General features: G+C 42.5%; 1 non-coding gene across 1 annotated transcript; it reads right to left on the bottom strand.

Annotated features, from left to right (window-relative positions):
- Positions 1-429: 429 nt before the first annotated feature.
- Trnav-cac lies at positions 430-501 on the bottom strand. The gene has a single exon. It is a non-coding gene; the product is annotated as a tRNA-Val (tRNA).
- Positions 502-6,000: the final 5,499 nt, after the last annotated feature.

The following is a 6,000-nucleotide window of genomic DNA, read 5'->3' as shown; positions in this document are numbered from 1 at the left end:
GCCCAGCACGCTTCCTCTGCGCCACTCTGCTACTCTTCAAAAATAGAAACTCATTCAAAAAAATGTGTACTTCTGTTGATCATTGGCGATTCCAATTTTCATAATTCTCGCCTAAGATGTTAACCAACACGATTGACATGGTTTTGTATTAAAGTTACTTTTGATTAGATTCCTTAGTGACTCACGATCTATTTGTTGATTTATTTTTAATAATATCTACAAAGTCGAAATCTGGTCTATTTACTCATTTGCAGAAATATTTTTGAGTTTTTACCCATATAGTACTGCATAGACTGGGAATCAAACACGGGCCGCCCACGTGACAAGCGAGCATTCTACCACTGAACCATCGATGCGACATTGCTTAAGTCTACTGTGCACAGAGAAAATTTTAGAAAATACATTGCATCATAAAAAAAAACATTTGTCTAGCAGAGCGTAGTTTCGATCTACGGACCTCTGGGTTGTGGGCCCATCACGCTTCCACTGCGCCACTCTGCTTGGTTCTACTCTTTCAAAAATAGAAACTCATTCAAAAAAAAAATGTGTACTTCTGTTGATCATTGGCGATTTCAATTTTCATAATTCTCGCCTTAGATGTTAACCAACACGATTGACATGGTTTTGTATTCAAGTTACTTTTGATTAGATTCCTTAGTGACTCAAGATCTATTTGTTGATTTATTTTTAATAATATCTTCAAAGTCGAAATCTGGTCTATTTACTCATTTGCAGAAATATTTCTGAGTTTATACCCATATAGTACTGCATGGACCGGGAATCAAACCCGGGACGTCCACGTGACAAGCGAGCATTCTACCACTGAACCATCGATGCGATATTGCTCAAGTCTTCTGTGCACAGAGAAAATTTTAGAAAATACATTGCATCATGAAAAAAAACATTTGTCTAGCAGAACGTAGTTTCGATCTACGGAACTCTGGGTTATGGGCCCAGCGAGCTTCCACAGCGCCACTCTGCTTGGATCTACTCTTTCAAAAATAGAAACTCATTCCAAAAAATGTGTACTTCTGTTGATCATTGGCGATTCCAATTTTCATAATTATCGCCTAAGATAGAAACCCACACGATTGACATGGTTTTTTAATAATGTAACTTGTGATTAGATTCCTACAAAACTACTCATTTGCAGAAATATTTCTGAGTTATTACCAAACTAGTACTGCATCCACCGGGAATCGAACCCGGGCCGCCCACGTGGCTGGTTCAAGTCCGCCTCCCACCAATATCGTTTACCGTGAACATCGGCGTGAATGGGTTACCGGTTTACGGTATGTGTAGTCTAGGTTCAGAACTGACAAAATATCGCGATAAAAATTTTCCAATAAAAAACACGACACTGACGCACAACAATCACTTTCATTTGATCGCATTTGATAATGGATCAAATTAAAAGACGAAAAATAGATTTTTGGTTATAGCGCTGGCATGATAATGAAGAGGGCCATGGTTCATGTCTCATTATTGATTTAATTTTTTTTAGAATAAAAATATTGTTTTGACCCATGCCCTTTGTTAACCATGACTCAGACAAATCAAAATTTCGCGATAGAATTTTTTTCCAGATAATTTCAGAGAAAAAACATAGAATTTACAGAAAAATTCTTAAAAATTAGGAAGCAAATTTAGCAAAAAGTCCGACTTAACAATAGGCCCTGAATTTTTCATTTAAGACAGTTTTCAACTGGCTTACGACTATCCCTTCGCGGCGAGCTGATAAGCTTGCTTTTCTATCTTATGTTATAGGAAAGGTCTCCACCACGATTTGAAAATATTTCTGGCTAGATGTTTGGGACGTATTTGTTTTTTAAATATATTTATAGTTTCACTTATTCAAAAAGTTTTATTCTTACAGGATATGTTAATTTATTCACAATACATAATTTAAAGTTAATTTAATCAATGATTTCATAAAAACATTCATGATGTTTATGAAATAGAAACATGAAGAAACTCTTCCAGGAGCTGCTCAGGAGCTGCACTGAACTGCACTGAACTGCACAGCACAGCACAGCACAGAACAGCACAGCACAGAACATCACAGCACAGCACAGAACAGCACAGCACTAGATGTTTGGGACGTATCTTTGGTTTTTCTTCAACACAAATGCAACCTATCACATATAATGAGTTTTCTTGTAAAATTATTACACTGGTTCAACACTATTAATACCATTATATGTTATAGGAAAGGTCTCCACCACGATTTTGAAATATTTCAGGCTAGATTTTTGGGACGTATTTTGTTTTTTAAATATATTTATAGTTTCACTTATTCAAAGCGTTTAATTCTTACAGGATATGTAAATTTATTTCCAATACACCATTTAAAGTTAATTTAATCAATGAATTCATAATAACATTCATGATGTTTATTAAATAGAAACAAGAAGAAACTCTTCCAGGAGCTGCCCAGGAGCTACATTGAACTGCACTGAACTGCACAGAACAGCACAGCACAGCACAGCACAGCATAGCATAGCACACCACACCACAGCATTTGAAGTTGCTAAAATATTTATTTCACTTGTTAGAACCATTTCTTTATTACAGGATATGTAAATAGATGTCCAATACACCATTTCAAGTCTATTGAATCAATTTATTCATAAAGCAATTCATGAAGAAATTGTTTTAGAAAAATATTTATAGAAAATCTTCTAGGAACTGCGAAAGGACTGTTATGAGATTGAAGTTGCTATACCCTAAGCCCATACTTCTAAAGAGAAGAGGATTTCTTCCCCTAGAGCTGCCTCACGCGGGTCACGCCTCCTTCCCTAAGCTCGGTTTACTGAATGCCCGATCTGTCTGCAAAAGAACACACAACATCACGGATCTCATTGCCTCCTCCGGGCTCGATTTTCTGGCATTAACGGAGACTTGGCTCAATGTCACCCATGGTGACCACATCCTTAGGTCAGCATGCCCTTCTGGTTTTACATCTCTGCATGTTCCTCGTTCTGTTTCCACTAAGAAAAGGGGTGGTGGCGTTGGGTTAATATTCAAAGAGGCCTTCACTGTCAGAGCAGTCAAATTTGACAATCTCCCTACCAGTTTTGAACTTCTTTGCGCCTCGATCCGTTCTTCCACCAAAGCCCTTCGTCTCTTCGTCATCTACCGTCCACCCGAACGCCCCGGCCATCCATCGTTTTCCACTTTTTTGTCCGATTTTCGCACTCTTCTTGAGTCAGCAGTCGACCTCAACGAGGAGCCGGTGATTGTCGGCGATTTCAACATCCACGTTGATGACGAGAAGTGCAGCAAAGCGCGCTCATTCGTCCAGCTAATAGAAGAGATGGGCTGGGATCAACTTGTCCTCGGTCGCACTCATATTGCTGCCCACACACTTGATCTTATTCTCACTCGCAGTGGAAGCATATTTGTTTCAGACGTCCACGTCTCTGGTCTAGTTAGTGACCATCACCTTGTGACCTGCTCCGTTGGACTTTGCCGTCCAGTGAAAGAAAAGAAGACACTCTCTTTTCGTAATTACGACGCCATTGATTTGGATTCTCTTCAAGAAGATTTGTCTTCTCTTCCATTGATCACTAGTCCAGCGTGGGCCCACGGGGACCATGTGGAGTCGTTAGACGATCTCGTCGACCAATTCATGGAGGTCCGGGGGGTCGTCGAGTCGCACGCCTCACTGAAGACCAAGGTCGTCGTGCTTCGCGATCCCGCACAATGGATTAACGTTGATATCATCGACGGTCGCCGTAAACTTCGGAAGGCAGAGAGAATCTGGCGCCGTTGTGGCTACCTTCAGGGCCACCACGATTCGTACAAGCTGCTTGTTACCCAGTATGAAAAACTTCTTTACCGGGTGAAGGCTGACTACTTTTGCTCCGTTATCGCTGACTGCGCTGGAGATCAGAAGAAGCTTTACAAGATCGTTGACTCGTGGCTTGGTCGCTCAAGGGAGAGGTCACTCCCCACTCATCATTTGTCTTCTGATTTAGCTAACACTTTCTCTTCGTTTTTCTGCAACAAGGTCGACGTTATTAAGGATGAGCTAATTCGCTCGAGGGCCGATATCGATCCAACCTGTGTCATAGGCTCAATTTCTTTTTTGGACACACGGACCGATGCTGATTTGCTCACTGAGTTCTCCTTCGTCAGCATGGAGGATGTCAGTCGGGCTATCACCGCCTCCCCCACCAAGTCATGTAGTTTGGATCCGATCCCAACCCGCATTCTCAAGAAGGTTTCACTTCTCCTTGTTCCAGCCATCACATCCATCGTTAACCTTTCTCTCCATACCGGTGTATTTCCTCATGTTTTTAAGCATGGCCTGATCACACCTCTTCTAAAGAAGCCGACACTGGACAAAGAGGTCCTTTCCAACTATCGACCCGTCACAAACCTCCTCTTCATTTCCAAAATCCTGGAGCGAATTGTCTCAAAACAGCTCGACATTCATTTTTCCACCCACGACATTCTCTCACCTGCTCAGTCTGCGTACCGTCCACATCACTCAACCGAGACTGCACTTTTGGCGCTTCAAAACGATTTGCTTCAAGCCGCGAGCCATGGACATGGCTGTGTGGTTCTCCTCCTTGATCTGAGCGCAGCATTCGACACAATCGATCACGTAATTCTTCTTGACCGACTCTCCGCTCATTGTGGCATTCGAGGAAAGCCCCTGGCGTGGATTTCTTCCTATTTGACGAACAAAACTCAGTCGGTCGTCATCGACGGCGTCGCATCCGAACCGGTCGCGGTAAAATATGGGGTCCCCCAGGGTTCCGTACTGGGGCCAAAACTATACTCCATTTACGTCAACTGCCTGCGCCTTGTGGCGGAAGAGTACGGCGTTAGCATCGAGCAGTACTCGGACGACACTGCTATTTACCTCGAATTTGGATTCTCACGAGACTGTCTCGACCAATTCGACGCACTCAGGATCTTGTCAATGTGTGCTGGCGACTTAATCGACTGGTTTTCATACAACTGGGTCAAACTAAACCCACAAAAGAGCGAATTTCTCTACTTCGCCCCCTCTGAACTCGCCAACAGGCTAATCTCGCTTCCCCTACGTGTCGGTGTTAACCTCCTTGAACCTTTAACATCAGCCAGAGTCCTAGGCGTTCAGCTTAGCTCTGACCTGACAATGGATCGACAGATTTCCGCCATTGTGAGGGCCGCCAACTTCAATCTCTATCGGTTGGGCAAGATAAGAGGTCACCTGACAACCGAAGCCACTAAGATCCTCGTTCACTCCCTTGTCATCACACACCTGGACTATGCCAATTCCTTGTTAGCCGGCCTTCCACAGATGAAACTGAGACCACTCCAATCAGTACAGGACTCTGCTGCCCGTCTTATCTACCGTGGCGCAATATCCACATAGGTATCAAGATTCCTCCTGCATTGGCTCCCCATTAAATTCAGGGTCCTCTTCAAGATCCTACTCCTCGTCTTCGACTGCCTGCAAGGAACTGCACCAGTCTACCTACGGAAGTGCATTCAACTCCACGTCCCTGGCCATTCCGGCATTCGCAACGGGGCCAGAAGCCTTGGAGTTATGTCTTCAACCACGAGAAGGAGGAAGAAGAAGAGCACCACACCTAAACCGACCTACCAGAAGAGGTCTTTCACAACTTTCGCCCCGCACCACTGGAACAAACTGCCACCGGTGATTCGCTCCACAAACATCAGACTTGAATTCAAGAAAATCCTCAAGACACACCTTTTTACTTTGTCATATCCTGCTTTAACTGCACGTCACTGATTCATAGCTCCCCTTGTATAACCGTCATTTGAACGTATTTTAGTATATGAGAAAATGCGGTATAGAAATTTTAATATACATACATACATACATACATACTATAATATTTATTTCACTTGTTAAAACCATTTATTTATTACAGGATGTGTAAATCGATGTCCAATACACCATTTCAGGTCTATTGAATCAATAAATTCATAGAGCAATTCATGAAGAAAAAGTTTTAGAAAAATGCACAATTGAGTTTA

Source organism: Daphnia pulicaria, chromosome 2, assembly GCF_021234035.1.
Source record: "Daphnia pulicaria isolate SC F1-1A chromosome 2, SC_F0-13Bv2, whole genome shotgun sequence".
NCBI lineage: Eukaryota > Metazoa > Arthropoda > Branchiopoda > Diplostraca > Daphniidae > Daphnia > Daphnia pulicaria.
The sequence above is the reverse complement of the archived record's forward strand: the minus strand, read 5'-3'. Positions and strand labels throughout refer to the sequence as shown.